The sequence below is a fragment of the Choloepus didactylus genome, chromosome 16 (genome assembly GCF_015220235.1).
Source record: "Choloepus didactylus isolate mChoDid1 chromosome 16, mChoDid1.pri, whole genome shotgun sequence".
Taxonomy (NCBI): domain Eukaryota; kingdom Metazoa; phylum Chordata; class Mammalia; order Pilosa; family Megalonychidae; genus Choloepus; species Choloepus didactylus.
In genome coordinates this window covers 56008109-56022307 of record NC_051322.1, presented here as the reverse complement: position 1 = coordinate 56022307, position 14199 = coordinate 56008109, and the positions used below count along the sequence as shown (strand labels likewise).

The 14199-nt window shown below is 39.2% G+C and overlaps 1 protein-coding gene across 3 annotated transcripts in view; it reads right to left on the bottom strand.

The window, feature by feature from the left end:
- Window positions 1-14199, bottom strand: part of OSBPL1A (oxysterol binding protein like 1A) — a 360414-nt gene that overhangs the window by 310470 nt on the left and 35745 nt on the right. For 2 of the 3 annotated variants that reach the window (XM_037806381.1, XM_037806383.1), the window contains exon 1: window positions 9302-9481. The exons of the other annotated variant lie outside the window; for it this stretch is intronic. The gene's annotated coding sequence lies outside the window, so the exon portion shown is untranslated. Of the gene's footprint in view, window positions 1-9301; window positions 9482-14199 lie in introns of those variants that run through there. 3 annotated transcript variants of the gene reach the window in all.

The following is a 14199-nucleotide window of genomic DNA, read 5'->3' as shown; positions in this document are numbered from 1 at the left end:
TTTGAAAAAACTGAAGAAAAAGGAATACTACTGTATTAGTTAGGGTTCTCTAGGGAAACAGAATCAATGAGAGGTGTCTCTGATTATCAAATTGCAAAAGTGACTCACGCAACTGTGGGTATGCACAAGTTCAAATTCTGTAGAGCCATCAACCAACTGTCAACTCCAAGGAAGATGTCTGATGAACTCACGAAACGAACCGGCAACTTCGACGAACTCCTCAGGAAATAAACTGGGATCTTCGACAAACATGTTGAATGAACTCCTCAGGAAATGAACCGGCAACTTTGACGAACTCCTCAGGAAACACTTCACTGGGCAGCTGAAGAAGAAGTGAAGGTCATCTATCTGTCTTGCTTATAAGTCTTCAACTGATTAACTGGATTAAATCCAACCAATTGCATTCTGTCATTGCGGAAGGCACGCCCTTTGGTGAGTCATCAGTCACAGCTGCAGTCAATTGACTGATGATTTAATAAACCAGCCTGCTGGTTTATTAACCAGCCTCAAACGTCCTCACAGCAATTGTTAGGCCAGTGTTTGCTTGACCAGACAGCTGGGTCACCTGGCCAAGTTGACACATGAACCTAACCATCACAACTAACTAACTCATTTTATGAAGCTAATATCACTCTGATACCAAAACCAGATAAAGATACTACAAAAAAGGAAAACTATAGGCCAATCTCCCTAATGAATATAGATGCAAAAATTCTCCACAAAATACTTGCAAATCAAATCCAAAAGCAGATTAAAAGAATTACACACCACGACCAAGTGGGGTTCATTCCTGCCATGCAAGGGTAGTTCAACATAAGAAAAGCAATCGAGGTAATTCAACAAATTAACAAATTGAAAGGGAAAAATCAGATGATCTTGATAGACACTGAAAAAGCATTTGACAAAATTTAGCATCCCTTTTTCATAAAAATACTTCAAAAAGTAGGACATTGGAGAAAACTTCCTCAATATAATAAAGGGCATAAATAAAAAACCCACAGCCAGCATAGTACTAAACTATGAGAGGCTGAACGCCTTCCCCCCTAAGATTGGGAACAACACAAGGATGCCCACAGTCACCTCTCTTATTCAATATCGTGCTAGAAGTTGTAGCCAGGGTAATTTTCCAAGGCAAAGACATAAAAGGTATCCAAATTGGAAAGGAAGAAGTAAAACTGCCATTATTTGTTGATGATATGATCTTATATTTGGAAAATCCAGAGAAACTGATGACAAAGCTACTTGAGCTAATAAACAAATTCAGCAAAGTGGAAGGATAGAAGAGTAATGCATATAAGTCAGTAATGTTCTTATACACTAGTAATGTCCTAACTGAAGAGGCAATCAAAAATTCCATTCACCGTAACAACAACAAAAAAATCAAGACCCTGGGAATAAACTTAAACAAGGACATAAAAAAACCTCTACACAGAAAATCACAAAACTTTACTAAAAGAAATCAAAAAGGACCTAAGTAAGTGGAAAGATATTCTGTGCTCATGGATAGGAAGACTAAACATTGTTAGGATGTCAATTCTACCCAAACTGATACACAGATTCAACGCAATTCCAATCAAAATTCCAACAACCTACTTTGCACACTTGGAAAAGCTAGTTATCAAATTTATTTGGAAGGGAAAGGGGCCTTGAATCACCAAAACACCCTTAAAAAAGAAGAATGAAGTGGGGGGACTTACAATTCCAGACTTTGAAGCCTTCAATAAAGCCACAGTAGTCAAAACAGCATGGTACTGGCACAAAGATAGACATGTTGATCAATGGAATCAAATTGAGAGTTTGGAAACAGATCCCCAGATCTACAGTCAACTCATTTTTGGTAAGGCCCCCAAATCCATTGAACTGTGACAGAACAGTGTCTTCAACAAATGGGACTGAGAGAACTGTATATCCATAACTAAAAGAATGAAAGAGGACCCCTACCTCCCACCCTATACAAAAATTAACTCGAATGAATAAAAGACCTCAATATAAGAGACGGTACCATAAAACTCCTAGAAGATAATGTAGGGAAACATCTTCAAACCTAGTATTAGGAGGTAGCTTCTTAGACCTTACACCCAAAGCACAAGAAACAAAACAAAACAAAACAAAAAATAGATAAAAGGGAACTCCTCAAAATCAAAAGCTTCTATGCCTCAAAAGACTTGTCAAAAAGGTGAAGAGGCAGCCAACTCAATGGGAGGAAATATTTGGAAACTATATGTGCTGGTTTGAATGTATTATGGTCCCCCAGAAAAGGCCATATTCTTTGATGTAATCTTGTGTGGGCAGACATATCAGTGTTGATTAAATTGTAATTCTTTGAGTGTTTCCATGGAGATGTGCCCCACCCAACTGTGGGTGATGACTCTGATCAGATAATTTCCATGGAGGTGCTGCCCCACTCATTCAGGGTGGGTCTAAATTAATCACTGGAGTCATATAAAGGAGCTGACAAACAGAAGGAACTCAGTGCAGCTGTGAGTGACATTTTGAAGAGGAGCTACAGCCAAGAGGGACACTTTGAAGAAAGCACAGGAAACACAGATGAGAGAGAGTTTGAAGACGGCCGCTGAAAGCAGACTCTTGTTCCAGAGAAGCTGAGAGAGGACAAATACCCCAAGTGCAACTAACAGTAATATTTTTGAGAGAGGAACGTCCTGGGAAAAAGCCATTTTGAAACCAGAACTCCAGAGCTGACACCAGCCACATGCCTTCCCAGCAAACAGAGGTTTTCCGGATACCATTGATCATCCTCCAGTGAAGGTACCTAATTGCTGATGCATTATCTTGGACACTTTATGGCCTTAAGACTGTAACTGTGTAACCAAATAAACCCCCTTTTATAAAAGCCAATCCATTTCTGGTGTTTTGCATTCCGGAAGCACTAGCAAACTAGAACACCATATATCTGATAAGAGACTACATATATATAGAAATCCTGCAACTCAACAACAATAGTACAAACAGCCCAATTATAAAATGGGCAAAAGATATGAAAAGTCATTTTTCCAAAGAGGAAATACAAATGGCTAAAAAACACATGAAAAAAATTTCATCTTCACTAGCTATTAGGGAGATGCAAATCAAAACCACATACCATCTCACACCAAAAAGAATGGCTGCCATTAAACAAACAGGAAACAACAAATGCTGGAGAGGATGTGGAGAAATTGGAATTCTTATTCATTGCTGGTGGGAATATATAACAGTACAGCTGCTGTGGAAGACAGTTTGAGGGTTTCTCAGAAAACTAGATATCGAATTACCCTACGATCTGGCAATTCCACTTCTCGGTATAGAACCAGAAGACCTGAAAGCAGTGACACGAACAGACATTCGTACACCGATGTTCATAGCACCATTGTTCACAATTGCCAACAGATGGAAATAATCCAAGTGTCCTTCAGCAAACAAGTGGATAAACAAACTGTGCTATATTCACAGGATAGAATACTATGAAGCAATAAGAAGGAACAATGTCCTGAAACATAACCCAACATGGATCAACCTTGAAGACATAATGCTGAGTGAAACAAGTCAGACACAAAAAGAGATACTATATGTTACCACTATTATGTATTCCCTGAACAATGTAAAATCAATGTCTTATAATGTAGAGTGCTGGAGACATAGTGACAGACAGAAGCTAGTGGAGGTGGAATGATAACCTAATATGTTCAGATATGTTAATGAGGGTGAATTCAAAGGTTTGGGAATGGATAGGAGTGATGATTGTTAATGGGATTATAAGTATCAGAGCTGCACTGAAGGCGAACAGGACTGAAAGAGGTTGTTTAAAAGCATATATCCCACAGATCAGCACTACCAATACAGACATGGGCTTGCATGATATACTTCTAAGGTATGACACTGGTACAGAGTTGACAGCAGAATAGTATATGGGAAAAATCTACCTATTGCATACTAAGGACTATAGTTAATAGGAATACCTTACTAGTATCACACAAATACTAGGAACAAATAATTAAGGGCTGAAAAGAGCTATGGGGTGGTTTGGGTCAAAAGAATTTTTTAAAATGGAAAGCGATGATAATGTGAGATATGGATGGATTATCACAGACCTAACATATGCTATGCAAACTTAGGAACCCCTTACTTTATAAGTCAAGCTCTCGATCTTGAGGCTTGACCTTTTGAAACTTATGGTTGTAAAGGGGAGGCTAAGTCCACCTATAATTATGCCTAGTGGTCACCTCTAGAGAACCTCTTTTGTTGCTCAAATGTGGACTTCCTCTAAGCCCAACTCTGCAAATAAATTCATCACACTCCCCCTGTTGTGGGGGGACAGCCTCTCCCCCCCATACCCAGGTGAGTGAGTCTCCCTGGCAACATGGGACACGGATTCCAGGAATGAGCCTGACCCTGGCATTGAGGGGTAGAGAATGTCTTTTTGACCAAAAGGGGGAAAAGAAAGGCAATAAAATAAGGTTTCAGTGGCTAAGAGATTTCAAATAGAGTTGAGAGGGTGTCCTGGAGGTTACTCCTTTGCAAGCTTCAGCTAGATAACCCAAATGGCCACAATATGATAAGCCCAAGTCAACAGTAGTCCTGAAAACCCTAAAGAATACCCAGATCCCTACCTGAAACTCTATAAAAGTTTCACTCACTAAGTTTATCTTCAGACACTTAAATCCTCCAGAGAGCTCCTATTCTGGCTAAGTCCCAAAACCCAGAGGCAATAGCCTCTTCAAGAACATCAACCAGATGCGTCCCTTTTCCCATAATGCTGACACCCCTTTTCAACATGAATAGGTTAGGGTGGTCACTGCCTAGACATCCCTGAAGATCGGGAAAGTGATTAAACTAGAGGAAGGGGTAGCAAAAGACAAGATGGAAATTAACAAAGGATTATGAATACTGAATCTCTACATAATTTTCTTTTACTTAGTTGCTAGGGTATTACAATAGCTAGAAGGAAAGAAATGAAATGGTGGGAACTGTAACCCATAGCATTCTTTGAAACTTGCTCTATGGCTACCTGTTAAATTGTAATTAGAAAGTATCACCTTTTTGTATGCATATTTCACAATATGGAAATAACTAAAACTATGGCACTGTAACTCATAAAATTTTTGGAAATTTCCTATATAACTACTTGTTAAATTGTACTTTGAAAGTTATTACCTTTTTGCATATATCTCACAATAAGCAAATAACGGAAACTGTGGAACTGTAAACCATAACATTCTTTGAAATTTTTTCTCTAATTGTTAAATCATACTTTGAAAATTACCACTTCTATATATATATATTTATATTCCACAATAAAAAATGATTAAAAAATATTTGAAAAGTTAAAATTCAAAGCCACTAGGCTAAGTTCATGTAAATGTATTTATTATAATATTTAACTGGACATCATAAAACATCAGGAAATATCTGAAATACATCTCTCACAATTGTCAAATAGCTTTTGTACTATTAAAGTCAAAGAAAGTCTAATTACTTAAAAATTGTTAAAAATGTATGTTGTATGGGATGTTCTGGGTGTTCTTTTTTACCTTAATTTTTATTATTTTTTTTGGAGAATGATAATGTTCAAAATTGATTGTGGTGATGAATGCACAACTATCTGATGGTACTGTGAACAGATGATTGTACACTTTGGATGACTGCATGGTATGTGAATATATCTCAATAAAATTGAAAAAATATATATTTTGTGATAATGTAAAAAATTCTCAGGTAGTGACTTGCTGCTTGGGATTACATTATTAAAATAATATTTGAATAATATTTGAAATACATTGCATACTAGCAATTTAAAGAAAAATGAAACGCTTATGAATACACATATTTTACTGAATCTTAAAAAATACCTGTAGTGTGGCTAGCACTGCACTGCTGAACATTTTTTTTTTAAGGTCATATTTTTTAATACCAGGAAAATATTAAAAATTAAAATAGCTATGTGAAAACATGGCAAGAAAATAATTTTTTGCTCTAAATCTTATTAGTTCCTAGCAAGCAATCAGAAAGTTCACTGATGTGATCATATACATAAGTGTGTGTATAAAACTATGACACATATGATGCCACAAATAAAAATTAAATGCTTGTTTTAGAAATACAACATTTGCAGACATGCATATTTAATCTAACACTCTGAGTTTAGAGTTGAGAAAATCGAAAAGCATAAAGATAAAGTTACTTAGCTGATTGTACAACAGTAGGGTCAGAACCAGAATCTAGAACTTATAAACAAGGAGTAAGTTCAGCCACTAAAATTAAAGTTATTGTTTGTGTGTGAGCACTGAGGAAGTTGAAACTGAATTATCATTTGATCCCCACATTTTAAGAAGCTTTACTAATTGAAATGAGATATCCAAACATGGCAACTGAAGGAAAACAATAGCAAATTATGAACTCTATTTTAGGAAGCACTCATCTCTTTATTAAAATAATATAAAATTAAATTAAAACATCACAATTTTTAACTTAGTGAAACTGTTTCTCTCATTTCCTAAATAAGTCTATACCCTGATAAAGAACATCATCTCTTTTATTAGTAGGGAATTGGCTATAACAAGCTATACTTCACTGATATCAACATAAAATGTTTAAACCAAATTATTCTTCACTGTATATTTAACATATTTGCATTACCAGTCATATTCTCTACATAACCACCATGACAAGGATGCCAAACAGAGAGATAAAAAGACTGACTCTACTCACTGGGAATTTATGGCCTTACCTATATTCAATTGAAAAATCTAATCTTTATTAAAATTGGTGAAAATTAAATAAGCTTCATGGCTTTGCTTTATGAAACTGTTTAACCTTGAGTAAATTGTATCTGTTTCAACAACTAAGAGCTAACCCTCAGTTCCACCCCTGATGTGAGTCTCAATTTGATAGATTCTGAAAACCATTAACTACTGTTTTAAAACAGGTTGGATATGAAGCAGCAAAGGACAGATAAGATAATTTAAAAACACACTAACTGTTAACTTTTAATTATAAAGTTCCTTAAATTTTAGACAAAATGCATCTAAATTTTTCCATTTTGATTATTTCACGTTTGAAAATTACCTTTCAAACTGAATTAAACACATGTGTAATAACACTGACTAGATATGCCTCATAGAGCCAGAAGCTTCTCTTTAAAGGAAAACTTCAAGCAACAGTGTAAAAGCATGTGATTACCTTCCATGTCATGTGATAGAAAAACGAACAGTTAAGGACTGCTTTCACTGTACAGTACAGTAATTTCCTATTTTCAGGATGATGAATAAAAGAATTCAGAGAAAGTGACCTAGTATATGCTACCTCTTACTAACAGCATTAAAGCTTTCTCTTGTCCACCTTATATAGTCCCTCAATTCTGACAGTACTGAGGCAGTACTGGTAGGAGAGGTCAGGAAAGTGAGGAAAAAACATTTTTAGGGACTAAAAACATCATCTAAGACCTTTACATGACCTTCAATTAATATAAATTGTACAGAGTACACAACAGTGTATTTTCTGACGTTTCGCTAATGAATTCTGGTGAGATTGGCTCAGCTGGTGCTCTTTGTAGGAAACGCAAAGAATTTAAGAAGTCCTCTAAAAAGTTCTAATTACCATCAGACCCGACCTGAAACAACTGACAAGGTTCTGAAAGATTTCAAATTTCTCCGAGAACTTGCTATCTTATTCCCTCTCCTCTGTGTTAAACTGATTTCTACTCTAAACTACTTTTCTTAGTGAATAGTACAATGCACAAAACACTCAGCTTCTATGACTGTCAAGAGGTAAGAAATTGCCATTACAGTTCCAACTTAAAAGTATTATGACCAAATTTAAGGGTGTATCTCTAAATAAAATCACAAGGAGAAAAAAAATCATTTACTAGAATACTGTACCATTTTATCACTAAAAAGAGACTATTCTTCAACCTGGTGGGTGGTTCTAAAACGGGATCATTTCCCTACGTTTGGAGAGAAGGGGGGGAATATTTCAATAGAAACAATACCTAGCCACTCTGAATCACAGGAGTAAATACTGCAATATCACCTGCAAGGAGAGGTCTCCAGAACAAGGATTTAGCCACCCCACCGGAGAGACTGCTGATTCACAGTGAGACATTTAGCAAGTGTCATCTGATAACTGCCTCAAATAAACCTATTCAATTTGCAGCAGACTCCTATTCAGCAGTTAAGCATCAGTTGCTCAATTGCTGTGGAGACTTACTCCGCCTGGGAGAAATGAAAAAATGTAATAGCTAGTTGTTTGTTTGTTTGTTTGTTTTAAATGTCACAGTTTTCGCCTGTCTTCTAGAAATTATAGACAGAGCCCATCCAGTCGTTTAGGATTAGGGGATGAAAAAAGGGTGGATTTTGTAAACATTCAGTAATACAGAGAACTTTTAAGATTGGAGATTCAGAATTAATATCTACCACCCTAGCTGAAAAAAAAAAAAAAAAGTTCACTGTATCAGGCTTAGGGAGTCCCACTGCAAGCTTCCAGAACAAATCAACAAAGTGTTTTACAAACGCTGAGTTAAGAGGCGATAAGGTTCATAACTATATCCACTATGCATCTGCTACAGCGCAAAGGCTGAAGGATGACAAGTTTTCAGGGAAAAGCACATCACTGATAATAATGCTGTTTTAACTATCAACTATCCACAAAATCCTAAAAACTAATTTTGCAACTTCCAAACAGTCCTGTTTATGTTAACATCACACTGCCAACAGTTCAATTTCACGATATCGCCCGCATAAGTGACAAATGAAACTAACATTAACTATATCAAGAGAACCCTTTCAATACCTCCTGCCAATCAATGGGGCCACGGAGTAAGGGAATCTTTAACGTTTCTATTCTGCAGCTACGGTTTTTCATGCTGTTTCTGAAGGCCCTGCAATATTCCTTCACGCTTAACTGACCACGCGGGCCCCTGTGAAAATGGTCACAGGAACAGCTCCCGAGTTCCATCGTGAAACAACCGTCCTTTTGTTAGACTAACAGGTACGATGCAAGCACGAAAGTACCTAGAAAGCACACAGCTGACGGCTTGGCAGAGAATACGGCAGCACCAGCACGAAGTCCTAGCACTCCGAGTTGGAAGAGCAACAAATGCCAACATCTTGCTACTTTTAACAACTAACTTCCAGCAGCAGCGCCAAACCGGGCTGCGAGCCCAGCATCGCCGCGCCATAACCCTGATGGTCCTCGGGGACTGGGGCGCTGAGCGGTCACCACCCTCCACCGCGCAGGAGGCAGGCGGGAACCCGCACGCAGGAAACCGGCCCTGGACTCCGGGTGGGCCGGGCGGCAGCGAGACACTGACCTAGGCGGTCGCCCGGGCTCGCCGACACCGGAGGCGGGGGCCACGACTCCAGGCTTCGGGTCCGCCCACCCCACGTCGGTGAGCCAGCCGGTCGCCCACTCTGACTCGCAAGTCCCGCGATCTAGTTGGAACGAAAGCGTCGAGAGTCCAGGCACTGGGAACTGGGAAGAACCCGAGGCACCAGGCGCGCTCCCTCTACTAAGTCGCGCCGCCCACGCCCCGCGCCGGCCCCGCCCCCGAGCGCGCCTGCAGGGTTTGCACCCGGCCGGGCACGTGACCCGCGCGCAGTCGGCGCCCTCACCCCGCCCCAGCCCGAACCTGCCGGAACAGCAGCGGCCGCGGTGCAGACTTTGCCAACCGCTGCGAGGGGGGCCCGGCCTGCACTCCCTGCCACACCACCCCTCGAAGCAAGAGGAGGGCGAGGACGCTGCCTGGGGGACCACGAGTGGCTGCTCGCGGCGGGAAGAAGAAGCCACGCCCCCACCCCAGAGAGGACAAAATGAAAAGGACTGGGTTAATATTCTGGATTTTGTTGCTAAACAGATAAATCCCCCAACTGTCCACGTGTGTGTATGTGTGCGTGTAATTTTTTTTTTTTTTTTTTTTTTGCTTTTGTTGCTACTAGACCCAAGGAAACGAATTGGCATCGTAAATTAGCGACTCTCCTTTCTCTCCTCAGGTGTCAAAGGATGACCTTAACACGTCATACAGGTGTAACCGCTATAAAACAGGTATGAGTGAGGAATGCATTTAGAAATGAGAATTTACATAATTTTCTTCAATTCTCTCCTCATCAAATCATCCTTCATATAGACCCCCCTCTTCAGACTAGAGGCATTGCACATACTCGGTAATGTGAAGGTTAAAACTCTAGTATAATTACAAATTTTGCTTTTAAAAAAAACAAAAATTATGCATCACTAAAAAAAGACAAAGGAAATTAGGAGAATATGAAGATTCTTTTCTACTTCCTTGAATTTTCCAAATTTTATTTAATGGAAATGTTCTTATGTAAGGAAAAGTTAATAGGTACCATGTTTAAAGGGGCTGTTGCTTTTTATTCAGTTGAAGTCTAGAAACGTCCATTAAGAACCTATTATGTGCCTGTTGATCATTGTTCTACATGTGATACATCACGTGGTGGACCTTTTAGAATGATGTCTTTGGCTAACACAAGCAGCCTTGTGTGTATATCCCAGACTAGCATCATTTTTTAATTCATGAAATAGGCACTTGACTAGTACAATATTTCAACTGCAAAATGCATGGTAACTAAGGCAATCATATGTGCCTCATAGCAAAGAAAAAACCTCAGGGCTTATTTTCTAAGGATGCTGAACCATCTCCACAGCCAAAATAAAATTGACTCGAGATAATTTTCCACATGATTTCCACGGTATCATTCATGCTCACTTTAATTATTTAATTGCCTAAATTCAGGACTTTTACTTTGCAACTTCTTTCTTCAGTGTGTAAGTTAAAACAGATCCTAGCCAATAGAAGGATGAACTATTACTCATGATTACCAACAAGAAAAGTTACTATTACTGAATTACTAATTTGTACCGTATTTTTAGAGGATTCTTTTTGGTATTTACATAAAGAGTCTTTAGGAAAAGATATTTCCTTGACATTTGTATCCAAGACTAGTAGAGGTGTTCATTATTCTAAAACACTATTGTCTAATGAACTTTCTACAATGATGAAAACATTCTATAATTCTATCTTGTCCAACACAGTAGCTATTAGCCACATGTGGCTACTGAGCACTTGAAATGTGGCTAGTGCAAATGAAGAACTGAATTTTAATTTTACTTAATTTAAATTTAAAGAGCCACATGAAGCTAAGACTACCATGTTGGACAGTTCATTTATAAAATAACAAAGCAATCACCACATTGTTCCCAATCATGTCATACTCTATTTTGAGAAACATTTGGCAGAAATAGAACCACTGGAACAAATTAATATTTTCCTTCATCCTTTCTGAGCTTACGAGCTGGTAAATATTTCATTTTTTCAGATGGAGCATGTTAAAATAACCATCTCATTCTGTCTACAATGTATATAAGTATGAAAATAAATGGAAGGCTCTGAGTGGATGAAAAAGGATTTAGGAGTAACTAACTCTTTGCTTTGCCATTCCCATACCTGCCTGACCCAAATTAGAAAGTTAACCATGGTAATTTGAGACCTGATGCCCTTCATCAGAATTGCCTATTGCTTGGTTCAGACTGGACCAGCCTAGGGATTTTTTGTTTGTTTGTTTCAGAAACTTAGGAGCCCATTGGTCTCCACAACTATTTTCCCCTCCCCATGTCCCAATGATCCCTCCAAATTATGGGACCTGATGTTTGTGGCCCTGCAGTTTTGTCTCAAGCCTGAAACACCCCAGAATGCACAGGGTGTCTAGCATGTTTTATAAACACTCCCCCTGGTGCCAGTATGACAATGAAGTGCTAGAGGAGCTCACTAAAAGCTTGTGAAGTCTTATTAAAAGGAGGATTTTATGGACTGAGACTTTGGGAAGGGCTTTGGGTAATTACTGCCTGGACTGCTGAAAAGTAGGTCAGATGTCATCAGGCAAATCCAGACAAATTGTTGAGCTGGGAGAAATTAACCATCCCCTATACCTACATATTAAGTTCTTCATAGTTATTATTAACTCCAGACCATCAAGGCTTTGAAGTCATTGGTGGTTTTTCTTTTCTCTTAAAAGCTGACTGTTTAAAGGTTCTTTTGTCATTTGTGTCATTACATTCAGTTAACAACAAATATAAGCGAGGTAGTATTTTCAGATCTTAAATTCTTGTCAGCTAGAGTTATTTCTGTACCTTTCCCTCCTTTCCTGGAGATATGACACACAGATGTCGAAGCAACTACCTTCCACCAGAGATTGGTTTTGCTGGGTCCCCACGCAGAAAGTTTTAAAAAGACGCCTGAATCTGTACAGTTTCTTGGTTGCAATCAACAAACCCTGGATCTGGCTAATTTAAGCAAATGAGGGATGTATCATATGGATATCAAAGACACGGCTGAAAATCTGGCCTGGAAAGGACAGGACTGAGGCACATCCAAGGATCTAGGTAGAAGCTAGTCTATAGTTTCTCTGAGTTGCTACTGCTGAGAAAAAGTAAGTTCCAATTACTTCTGTTTTCCTATCCTTTTGTCTTGCATTGTAAGGAGAAAAGTTGAGAGACTCCAGGTCATTTTTGGCTTCCAGGATGAACACCTTGGCTGACAGCCCCACCAAGACTACCCTTACCCCCCCCCACACACACACACACACACTCTACAGAATTCTTATATGGACCTTTTACTAGGAGGAATGGATGGTGGGCAGCCACAATCACAAAAATGCCCATTTAAGCCTTTTACCCTTGATTGTTGTTTATCAATCAAGCCCTTCTCTTTGAGAACTTTTCTTATAATGTATGGCTCCTTGGGAATTTTTCCTACTCTATTTTTCCAACTCTATTGATACTGAATATAGCCTGCTTTTCCATCCGTACTTGTCTAGTCAAGCAATGTGCCTAACAGTTTCCTACCCCTTCTTGGAAGCCTTAAAAAATTTGCCCTGCTCATAGCCCCTTTCAAGGGCTTCCTTATGCAGGTAGTATAGTATACTATTATTCTTGGCTCAGCAGAATGAGCAGGGGCGGGGCCTAACTAAGTAGCACCTTTCCATTAATTAGGCTTACCAAGGCCTATAGATATACTCTGTCCAGCACAGAAGGCTGCACTGAATGGCAGTTAAACCTGTAGATAATCTCTGGGTATATTTGACTGTGAGGCATACAAAATACAATTCTTAGCCAGGGTAGATGCAGAAAGGCTTATAGAGGGATGTGAGAGCAGAGAGAAAGCAGAAACCAAGGGTGTTCCGGTTTGCTAATGCTGTCCTTTTGCAAAACACCAGAAATGGATTGGCTTTTATAAAGGGGGGTTTATTTGGTTACAAAGTTACAGACTTAAGGCCATAAAGTGTCCAAGGTAAGGCATCAACAATAGAGTACCTTCACTGGAGAAAGGCCATTGGCATCCAGAAAACTTCTGGTAGCTGGGAAGGCACGTGGCTGGTGCCTACTTGCTCCCAGATTGCATTTCAAAATGGCTTTCTCCAAAATGTCAGTGTAAGCTTTCTATGGCCATCTTAAAAATGTCTGTCTCAGCTGCAGCTCTTCTGAGGTCCTTCTGTTTGTGAGCTACTTTATAGGGCTCCAGTAAATAAATCAAGACCTACCCTGAATGGGCAGGGTCCACACCTCCATGGAAATTATCCAATCAGATTTTTCACTCACAGTTGATTGAGTCACATCTCCATGGAAACATTCTATCAAAGGAATACAACCTAATCAACACCAATATGCCTGCCCCAAGAAGACTGCATCAAAGAACATGGCATTTGGGGGGACATAATACATCCAAACCAGCACAAAGGGACAGCAAGAAAGAGAGTAGTGAGAAGTGCATCAGAAGAGCAGAAGCAATAGCAGAGAGAGAATAAGACCCCAGAGTACAGAAACACGAGTAGGGAGCAAAGGGTGATACACCCTGCTGAGAGGGTGATAACTTACTTGGTAGCTGGAGCTACATCTTCAACAACCTTCCAGATCCCAAATGACATTCTCATCTCCATTTGGCCCAGCAGTGTAGATGTTCCTGCATTTATCTCTCTGAATTGTTGCAATAAATTCAACTCTTTACCTGATATAATCTGAGTGTTCCTTGAACACAGAAAGAGCCTGATATACCTCTACTCCCCCTTCCCTACTCTTGTCTCTCTTGTTCTTTAATCTTTAATTAACAACCCTGTCGATAACCTCCCATATTTTCAATAGACACTTCTCTTCAGAGTCTTTACTGCCCTTTGCTCTTCTGAGGCTTCTAAAACACTT